Genomic DNA, 11457 nt, shown 5'->3' with positions numbered 1-11457 from the left:
AATTGGTCTTATTGTATTTCCCACAGCTGGCAGGGGTGCCCACACACAAGGTACAGTATAGCACTTACTGGTATTTCTGCCCCCAGCATTTTACAGTTTGTCCACATGCTAAAAGCAAAGTTTCTTTCATTAACATCCAGAACTGTAGCAATCTTGGCCTCTATCAAGTAAGCTAGCAGAGTTCCACTGGCCTAACCAATAGAAGGCACTGTCCTTAAAATGAGCCAGTCGGTACAAGGTCAGTGATTCATATACTATGTAGCAGACTGCACATACAAAAAAACCCCCAACACCAATCATAAAAAACCCCAGGAAGCCTTGAAACTACAACTTTGCATTCTAAATGCCTCACCCAAAGTCAAAATGATACACAATTATTTCAGCAAGCTCTGGGCTTTGGATCTTAGGAAAGTGGGGCTAAAAGAGACCTCATAAGTTCATCTTTTCCCATGCCTTACTCAAGGCAGCATCATCCCTGAATAAACCATCCTAGCTAAGTGTCTAATAATTTTTTAAAGTTTCCAAGCATGTGGATTCCGCAACTCCTCTAGGTAGCCTAGAGGTGGGCAAAATACGGCCCACAGGCCAGATCCAGCCTGCAGAGGGGTTTTGTCCGGCCTGCAGCAGGTCCCTTGGTCCTGCCTGGCTGAGGTACCACCTGGTCATGGAGCCTCCTGCTGCCCCCTGGGCATGCAGCAGCTCTGCATCTGGCCTGCCTTTCTAGGCAGCAGTGACTGCTTCTGGCTGCCCAGCAGTGGCGAGAGTGTGGGGTTGCTTTCCCCCAACTCCGAGTAACAGTTTCTGCCCAATGCTGCCACTGCTGCTCAGCCTGGACAAGCGAGCCCAGAGCAGGTGCAGGGCATCCGTGGTCGGGGCTGTGTGCACAGGTCCCCGCCAGTACTGCAGGGCTGAAGCCAGCAGCGGAGATGCCCCAACCCCACTGCGTGTCCAGCGGCAGAAGGACATGCCATGGTCAGACAGTGTGGAGTGGGCACAGGGCATGCTGGGGCTGCACACTGTTGGTGGTGGCGGGGAGGCACTGCAGGTCACATGGGCTCCACAGGTGCTATGTGCACACACCCCACTACACACACATGCAACCACACACACACACATCCCCCCAGCCACCCTCCCCCTCCACACACCCCACAGCCCCCCACGAACCCCATACCCACCCACACATCCCCAATATACATAAGTAGGACTTAATTTTGAACTATTATGTAATCACTTCTATATACACAGCACACAAACACACAAATCAAAACAATTTTTTTTTTAAATAAAATTCAAATGTTATTACAGATGTTTGATTTTTAATATATAATTTATTTTATTTTCCGAGTTCCAAGATGGCAAACCCCCTTCCCAAAAGGAGTACTTCCAGTGGCAAAGGTCAGAGGTTAGGGGAGGGACTTCTGTTCCCAAGACAGCGACCGGAGGGGGGCGGGGAGGACAATTGTAAGGGGCGGGGCTACCCTTGCAGCCCTTGACAGCTCATCAAAACTTGAGTGGCCTGCCAGCCAAAATAACTGCCTGCCCCTAAAGTAACTTGTTCCAATGCCTGACCACCCTCACGGTCAGAAACTTCTTCCTAATCTTCATCTTAAAATTTCCCCAGCTGCAGCTTGAGGCCTTTGCTCCTAGTCCTGTTCCCCCCAGCAATCTGCATCCTCTTTATAATCACCCTACAGGTATTTGATGATTGTTATTAAATCCCCCAGCCCTCAGTCTTCTGTTCTCCAGACTAAATAACCCTAGTTCTTTTAGCCTTTCCTCATAAGTCTCGTCTCCCAGAACCTAAACATTTTTGTTGCTCTTCACTGAACTCTTTCTGAACTGTCCACTTGCTTCTTGAAGTGTAGGGTCCAAAACTGGACATAGCACTCAAAGCGAGGCCTTACCAGTGCCGAATAGAGTGGAAGAATCCATGGGTGACTTGTGCCTCCTGAGACTGGGGGGGGCACAGTTTGTGGATGGCAGGGTGGTGAGCAGCGACCACCCACAGAAGCTGGCGGGGGTGTCATGGTGGCCAATCTCAGGCTCCCCCTACCAGTCGCCTATGGAAGAATCACTTCCTTTGATTTGCAAGTGACATTCCTGTTAATACCACCCAGAAGGCTGTTGGCTTTTTTGCAACAAAACCATCCTGTTGGCTCATATTCAGCTTATGGTCCACGATAACCCCCAGATCCTTCTCTGCAGTACTGCATTCTAGCCAGTCATTTCCCAGTCAGTATTTGTGCATGTAGTTATTCTTGTTCCAAATGCAGGACTTTGGCACTTGCCCTGTTGAATCAAATCTCATTGATTGTGGGCTGTTTCTCCAGTCTATCCAGGTCATTCTGAATCCTAGCCCTGCTCTCCAGAGTATCTACAACTCCACCCAGTTTAGTATCATCCACAAATTTGCTAATCATGCACTCAATCCCATTGTCCAAAACATTAATGGGGATATTAAACAATACCAGACCCAGGACAGACCTCTAGGAAACCCCAATTTGTTAGCAGCACCGTCTCCCAGATAGTGTTTAGGGATTGCTAACGCACAATCAACCCTTAAAAATGGAATGTGAAATACAAAGGCAGACACTTCAGTGTCCTAAAATCAAAGTCTACCTTCACTAATACAACAAGTCTTATCTTATCAGTTTCTATATTCAGAGAGAGAAGAACATTCAGTACAATAGTCTCACCCAATCCCAGATGTTACTTTACTTGGGTTGGGACAATAGAGACAGGTGTTGAAGGCTGGGTTTATGATGACAATGACTTTCTTGCTCCCCTCTTTTATGCTTTTTTTCTATTTCACTCCTTGATGACTCTTTGCTTTCATATTGGTCTCTCAGTAGTCAGAATACTGTCCATCTTTTATCCCATCAGTATATTCCTTTGTCTAACAGACCCATCACAAGCACACCTCTTAATTTGGCCTTTTTCTGGTGTCTTACTTTGGGCATTGTCCATTGGTCTCCCTCATCACCTTTCATTAATATATCCAGTCCTTTCATCCCTCTGATTCAGCTAGTTGTGCCAATTTCAGTTAACTGGAGCTGTTAACAAGGCCATTGCTATGTTATGTAAAAATAAATTCTCACAGTGATAAAAATTAAATGATACAATATAATGAGCACCTATGAGTTCTAAAAAAATAACTCAAAGCCAGCTAATAAAAAATAAATAAAAAGTTAATAAGGACAAAACTTAAGCAATGATTAAATGAGGCTAAATATAAACAATACTATAAGCAGGTGCAACTTCAAAGCATTAAACTATCCTTCAAGGTACCCTAACAAATTGATACCTCCTCCCAAGTAGACACTGAGGACTACTTGCTGAATACAACAATCCAACCAGTTATGTATCTTACCTTACAGTACTCTCATCTAGTCTGTATTTCGTTAGCTTGTTAATGAGACTCTTGTAAAAGACAGTATCAAAAGCCTTGCTAAAGTCAAGGTATGCCTTGTACACTGATCTCCCCTCATCCACAGAGCCTATCATTTCATCAGAGAAAGAAATCAAATTGGTCAGGCATGAGCTGCTCTTGATGAATCCATGCTGACTGTTTTTGATCATCTTGTTTTCCTCTAGGTGCTTTGCAGTGGATTCCTTGATGACCTGCTCCATGATCTTTTCAAGTACAGAGGTCAGGCTAACTGAGCTGTAGTTCCCTGTATCCTCCTTTTTCCCCTTCTTAAAGCCAGACATTATATTTACCCTTCTTCTGTCATCTGGGACCTCAGCTGACCTCTACAAGTTCTCAAAAAGGATAGCCAATGGCTCCAAAATTACCTCAATCAATTCCTTCAGTACCTTTGGGTGCATCCCATTCAGTCCTGCCAACCTGAAAGCATCAAGTTTCTCTAAGTAGTCCCTAAACTGTTCTGCCATTAATCTAGGCCAGAGGTGCTCAACCTTCAGCCCATGGGCCAAACGTGGTGCACAGAGCCATAGTATCCAGCCCCCATGGGCTCCCCACGGCCCAGGAAAATTGGTGGCATGGGAGAAGCGGCAAGTAATACTGCCACCCTGCCACGGTGCCAAATTCCCAAGCCCTATGGGGCTAGATCAGGACAAGCCCTGCCTTGCCTACTTCCCCTCTCCCTGTATAGCTGGGTTGGGGCTGAGCTATGCCCTTTCCCCCTGCAAGGCAGGATCAGGTCTGAGCCATGCCCCCTTCACCCAGCAGGACTCAATCTAGGCCCTTCCCCAACCTCTTCACATGGCTTGATTAGGCCCTGCCTTGCCACCCCAGAATCAGGACCGCAGAGGGACCGAGAGCCATCCAGCCAGCCAGAGGAGGCAAAAGGTAGGGCACCAGTCCTCTAGGCTGTTTGTCTCCTTTCCCTATCCCTGCTACCCACTGCACTCATCATCTGGTAGCTGCCCCTACTTGTGAAAACTAGAGGTGTACTGATGCATCGGTCCCATATCAGATCGGCACTGATATAAGGAAAATGGACAGTGTCAGCTATTGGCTTTTTTGGCTGATGTGGCCGATAATGTGGCCAATAAATGCCACGTGCATGAGCACAGCTGCAGCACACACATGGTGAGGAGCACAGCCCAGCAGAGTGGAGAGCAGCTGGGTCTGGCTGAAAAGTCTGTTGTGGGGGAAGAGGGAGGGGGAAGGAAGGGGCATAGGGGCAGATCAAGGTCCCTGCAGTGAGGGAGGGAGTGGTATAGGATGGAGCCATGAGCAGCTTGTCCAGAGGCATGGGGAGGGGTTGGTGGCTCCCACTGCTATGTGCACACCAGGAGGGCATGGTGGGGCATGCCCCCAGATCTGCACACAGGGTGAAAGCAGGCTGCAACTGCAGGCTGGGGCCAGGGCTGCACACGAGGTGGGCAGTGGTGGTGCTGGGAGGGGAGGCTACAGCAAATTCTGAGGTGGCTGCAGCCCTCTCTGTAGTCCCCCCCCAGCACTGCCACTGCCCGCCCTGACCACAGCCCAGCCTAGACCCCTGCTGGGAAGAGCCCAGCGCAGCCCCAGACCAAGTCCACAGCGACAGCCCGCCCTCACCCCACATACAGATCTGGGGGCACTTGCCCTCCTGGGGTGTGCATAGTGGTGAGAGCTGCCCACGCCCACCAGATGAACCACTCACAGCTCCATCCCATGCCTTGCCCTGCCCCAGCTAGGCAGCGCCTGCCGCTTCTTCAACCCCAGCTCCAGCTCCACTCCCTCCCTTACCACAGGGGACTCAATCTGCACCCCCCACACCTCTTCCCTCTCCCCACCCCTCCCCCCACAACCGATTTACAGGCTGGTTGCCACTCTTTATACAGCGGGGCTGCATATCAGCAATCAGATCAGTATCGGCTGATATGGCTTGTTAAAAAAATCAGCCATTGGTATCAGGCCAAACAATCTGTATCAGTACACAGCTAGTGAAAACTGAAGTTAAAAAAGGCATGAAATACTTCAGCTTTCTCTGCATCAGCTGTAACAAGATTGCCTTCTGCATTCTGTAATGGACCCATTGATGAAACTTTGTGCTCTGAAATTACCATATTTACTTGACTATAAGATGATCCTGAATATAAAATTACTCCCCAATAATTAGATTCTGCATATGGAAAATGTATAAATTTGTTACAATTTTCCAGGTATAGAATCTAATTATTGGAGGTTTGCTTTGAATTGTTTCCCTCCCCCTGCTACAGCAGGGAAAATAAATCTGGGGAGGTCAGGTATATTCCACAAATATACTTTTAAGCAAATTTTGTACCTACCTATATAGAATACAAACTATGCATGATATTAGTTGAAACTCAAAAGGCTTTTAATTTACCATATAGTTCACCAAGCTGAGCCCCAGCAGAGTCAACAGCATTTCAAACCATGGTGACCCCATAGTTCCGCATTGCTCAGTATGTGTGTGTACTCCAGGTATCCCCTACAAAGGATCCATGTGCCAGTTAGCCTCCCACTCATAACTGGAAATGGGTGTTCTTGTCCCAAGTCCTGGGATCCTTCAAAAATATATATGCAGATGAGGCACATGGCAACCTGGTCCAGCTGCACCTCATGAAGGGCAGGGTCACACTAATCATATGTAGCAGGCTGAGAGAGGGGCCAACAGGGGGATTCTGGGTAAACTGTTTTGGGCCCCATTTGGTGATGTTTGTCAGACATTTAAGGCTGGTGAAGAAACAGGAATCATTGGAAATGGGAAAGAATGTCACAACTCAGCTGTGGAAGCTTAGAGGAAGTCAAAATGTATTAAATCTAGTTGCTCACCGTGACTGAAAGAGTTGGCACTGACGGGGACTGAGTGCATTGGCACTACTATGTAACTTATTCAAATGGACTGTACTAACCAATCCTTGTGGTAGCCTGATAGATGGAGTGGGGTAAAGCACTGGTAGAATGAGGGGATACTGGAGACAGTGGTGCCATTCTACTGGAAACTCTACACAGCATGACAAAAGGACCCCAAAGTAATGCAGAACTGCCTGCAAAGGGTCATGTGGGTCCTCAGGGAGGGTGAGGGACAGAAGCTGGTGGAGGAGTGGACACTGGAGGAGATCAACACTATGCTCTGCAGCTTCCAGAACAGTAAGGCTCCTGGGACAGACAACTTGCCCAAGAAGTTCTATGTTGCTTTCTGGGACCAGGTAAGCCTGGACCTGCTGGAGGTTTTTAGAGAGCACTTGAAGGAGGGCCACTTGGGAGCAGGGTTTGAGGAAGGCCTTATAACCTTTCTTTACATGAAGCAGGAGAGGTGGGACTTGAGAAACTGGTGCCCAACTACACTCCTGAACTTTGATTACAAACTAATGGCCAAAGTCTTGGCCAAGCATTTTAAGTCTGTTATAGGTGCAGTGATCCATGAGGACCAGGCATGTGCGGTGCTGGGGCAACAGATCCACAATGCCCTGATGCAGCCGTGAAATGCACTACGGTACCAATGGGAGGGGGAACAGAACAGAACTATGCTGAACCTTGACTTGGAGAAGGCCTACGACTGGGTATCCCATCGCTTCCTACTGGAGATGCTGAAAAAGATGGGAGTCTCCACAACCTTTGTCACCTGAATAAAGGCACTGTATACCAACATGAGCAGCAGGGTACTGGTGAACAGGTCCCTGACAGCCCCGATCATGGTGGAGTTGGGCATCAGGTGGGGCTGCCTGCTCTCCCCAATCCTTTTTGGGGAAAGAGACAAAAATCCTCATGTACGTGGATGGCCTGAACATCGTATGCAGGGACAAAGGGTCACTGGAAAGAATGCTACAACACACCCAGGTACAGAGCAGTATCAGGAACCAAGCTCAAGGTGAGCAAGAGCACCTGCCTAGTACTGGATGAGCTCAGGGACCTGTCACCCCTGGGGGTTTCCATTCCCCACAAGGGGGTAAAAATCCTCAGGGTGGAGTTTTACCCCAGAGCTGATGGGGCAGAGGGCACGGGAAAAGACAGAGGCCAAGGCCAGACAGAGATTGGGGCTATGGCAATCACGCTGCCTATCAATGGGGGCGGGTGTGGTGCTGATGAAGGCAGTCCAACTGCCGATACTTCTGCACACCACTCTAGTCTTCCCCACCTCAGAATAAGTCATTTGCAGAATCCAAAGAGCCACACGTGTTTTCTTTTGGAACTCCACATGGGAGAAAGTGGTGAGGGCCAAACTATAAAAAGTGAAACAGCCCGGAGGCAGAAGAATGCCAGACATCCTTCTCTTCCTTTGGGCCAAGTACATGAGCCAGGTTTGCAAACTAGCAACAGAGGTGGAATCCAAAACAGTCAGCTTTGTCAATATTTTTCAGGGCAGCTGCTACGACAGTGGCAGGGGTACATGGCGATCAATGGGAGCCCATGGGCAATGGTGTTCCCATGGTTCTATGAGGTCCTGAAAAGCTTCTGGGACAAATACAAACTGCACGATGCTACCCTAGCAACCTTGGTGAACCACCACAAGATACAGAAGGCGGTAAGGGCAAGAGACATCATATAGCCTGTGGACTTACTACCTGGTGACAGCTACCAGTCTGTGTAGGAGCGAATCTTCCACAAAGACCAGCAGAAGGAGCACAGAGACCTAAACTGGCAGGTAGCCCACCAAGCTCTCCCCATATGGGCATGGAGAAACAGTGCAGGGCAAAGAGGCCCATCAAACTGCTTAAGACAGACCTGCTGCTGGCAGGCAAAAATGATCAACCACCTCTTCTTAGACTGCCCATATGCCAGAGAGGTGTGGTAGAAAGTCTGTGCACTCCTCCTAGTGCAGGTTTCAGAATCCTGACTGGAGAAACGGTCCTGTACAGACACTTGACCAAACAACAAGGGCCCCCGACAGCTCGCTTCGACCAGTTCATCTCCTGCTTCAGGTATGCCCTGTGGAAAGCCAGGAACCTGCTCATCAACAGACACTTGGACCTCACAGTCAAGGACTGTATTAAAATGAGACCGAGTGAAATGTACTGGTACTACAGAAAGACAGAAGAGGATGACACGAAAGTAACTGCAGACCTCATCTGGTGGAGAAAAAACTGGCATTGACTTTTTCAAAGACAAACCCTCTGAAAGGACAGTGGGTGAAAGTACTAGAATGGTGATAGGTGCACGGGTGCACGGTGCAAAGTGTGTAATAGGATTAGAATGGTTTAACTATTAAAGTATGTTTTAATCTCCCAAGTGAGCCACAGTATTCATTTGACAGGTTGTTAGAGATACAGTTATATATATGTCATGCTTGGTGCTGGCTGCATTTTAATCAACTTTATAGTTGGTTCCCATTACTGAGCATATGCTGCTTTTGGCAGCAGTTTAACAATAGACAGTATATTTAATGTGGTTTCCCTGTATGTGATTGTAAGAAACACAGCTTTTCCCCCCACATTTATTGGGAGTTATATTTGAGTAAATATGGTATGTTCCAAACCAAGAAGCACAGTGGACATGAAGCAGTCTCATCGGCCCCTTTTTTAACTTATTTATTTTTTTAATTTAATTTTAATTTTTTATTTAACTTTTTTATTGGACAATTTGTTTTTTATTTACCAAAATGAAGGAAGCCGACATACACACACAGTCACCCGTCGTGAGTTTTGCTTCTCAGCAGCTTGAGGTGCAGTTTCCCAGAAGCCCCTGTACCTATCTCCTTGAAACCTGGCAGGCTTCATGGCCTCAGCCGGAGCTACCATGCCTACAGTTTTCACCCTACTGTGCCTTCACACTTACAAGTAACATGAGTTTTGCTTTCAAGATTTTGAGGAGCAGTTTTCCAGAAACCCCTATACCTATCTCCTTGAAACTTGGCAGGCTTCATGCCCTCAGAAGGGTCTACCATCCCTGCTGTTTTCATCCAAATCTGCCAAAAACTGACAAAATTATAGGTAGTTTCATGCTTCCCCATGATAACCTATAGGTGAAACAGCGCTGAAACAGCAAAACAGTTTTGACAAAACAAAATGCAACAGTGGTATTGAAATGAAACTCCAAAAAAAGCACTGTCCCATCAAAATGGTGAAATGGAAGTCAAAACAAAACGGTACTATTTCGCACAGCCTGGTTTCAGTTTCCTCCCAGGCACAATGCTTCAAGAATGCCAGCAGCAGATACACCTTTGAGACACACAGCTTATTCACTGTTTGTGTATTCTGCCTTCCAAATGCACACAAAACCAAGTGTTATATCATATTCTGTGATGATGCTCTAAAATCAGGGACACTCATCCTCTGGCCTGTGGGCCATATCCAGCATACAGAGCTGTGTCACCCAGCCTGTGGGGTTCCCCACAGGTCTCGTGATTTGATGGTGTGGTAACAGTAGTAACTTTAATTGCTGCCAGAACCACAGCAATTAATGCTTCCTCCTCTCCCCTGCTGCCAAATTTCTGGACCCTGAGGAAGCCCTTCAGTCTAGATAATATGGCCCTCCTGGCCATTAATAGAGTCTGCTCCAAAGTGGCAGATCTCCGGCACATTGCAGGACAAAAAAAAAAAAAATATGTGGATAAATGCCCCTCAAGACCAATCTTATGTACCAACCCCATGCTGGATGCAGCCCATGGGCCAGGTCCATGCCAGTCATTCAGCGCAAGGGGCCAGATATTAAGAGCAGTAGGAATCACTATTTCTTGGATGACATTAAAACCATCAGCTTCTCTTTAAGATCTGTTTGACCCCAGAAGTCTTTCCTGCCCAGAGTGGGGGGGCTGGACCCGATGATCTCACAAGGTCCCTTCCAGCCCTAAACTTCTGTGAATCTACAGGAGGCAATGAGGCAAACAGGTAAGAAAAAGGATATACAAGAGAAAGAAAGGATGGGAAAAGTTACTTAAATGAGTATATGAGTACAGAGGATAGAAATATTCTTCAACAGAGTGAGAGGCCAAAGGAAATATAGAATGCTTAGAGAAAGCATGAAAATAAGGCTAAAAAATCTCAGAGTTATGAGGAAGTTAAGAGCAGTTTCTAAGACTTTTATACAAAAATGCACGTAGCATGACCAAAAAAACAGAAATAGAAACTGACATTGAGGACTCATTACTGCCACCATTGAAGCCAAAGGGCATTTTGCCATTGGCTTCAATGAGAGAAGGATCAGGCCCTAGGGGCTCAACTAAAACATGACTTGGAAGCAAAAGACAATGAGGTACAAATGTATAGACCATTTTTCAGAAATCAATGAAAACCAAGAGGGAACAGAAAGCCTTATGCATGAAGGAAAACTTGGGTCTAGGCTACAATACATGGTTTTCTTGACAGAGCTTGCCTTCCTGCCAGCAGTTAAACATCCTTTGCCAAGTGAAGTAAGATTTCTACCACCCTTCTGAAGATAGCAGAAGGTACAGTAGCCAATCCTACACCTTCTGTCAGCTGCTAAAGTGTATTCAGCAGCTGCTTTCCCGGGGTGCACTTTGCAGTTGGATAGTACAACTGCCAAGTGTAGCCATACATAGCCAAAGAAGCAGGCAGTAGGGCAGTGATGGTTGCTGTCTGCCATGAGAACTTCAGGCAAACAAGTGAGGCAAAAGTAGACAAAGACTTAGAAACTGAACCCTGTCCTAAGGCCTAAGAAGTAGCAGATGCCCTCAGTCAGTCTAATTCTCCCTTCTCCCAACAAGCAGAGACACTTCACAGTACGTAATTATTTTCACTAATACAATAATTCCAGGATAATTCGGGATTTCTGCAGCATTCTCTATTCCTTCCTCAGAAATTTCTGTCCAATTTGTTGGACCCGAGTCAAGATCTCAGTTTTTGTCTCTTGGCACCTTTATGAAATATTCACTGTCCTAGGGTTCCCATGGTGCTGCCTTGACAATGTCTGCCAGAGCCTTTTACAGAAATACTCTCTCCAAGGTCACTCCTCTCAGGGCTGTTATGCTTCAAGGCCAGAAGAGCTACTCCATCTCAGGAAGAACACAATTAAGCCTTTATCTGTAAAGCAGAACGCTACACCAATTCCGTACCGCCCCCCCCCCCCCCCAAAAAAAAAAAAAA

Source organism: Gavialis gangeticus, unplaced genomic scaffold (genome assembly GCF_001723915.1).
Source record: "Gavialis gangeticus isolate Ggan-Ray unplaced genomic scaffold, GavGan_comp1, whole genome shotgun sequence".
Classification (NCBI taxonomy): domain Eukaryota; kingdom Metazoa; phylum Chordata; order Crocodylia; family Gavialidae; genus Gavialis; species Gavialis gangeticus.
This window is presented reverse-complemented; position numbering follows the sequence as displayed.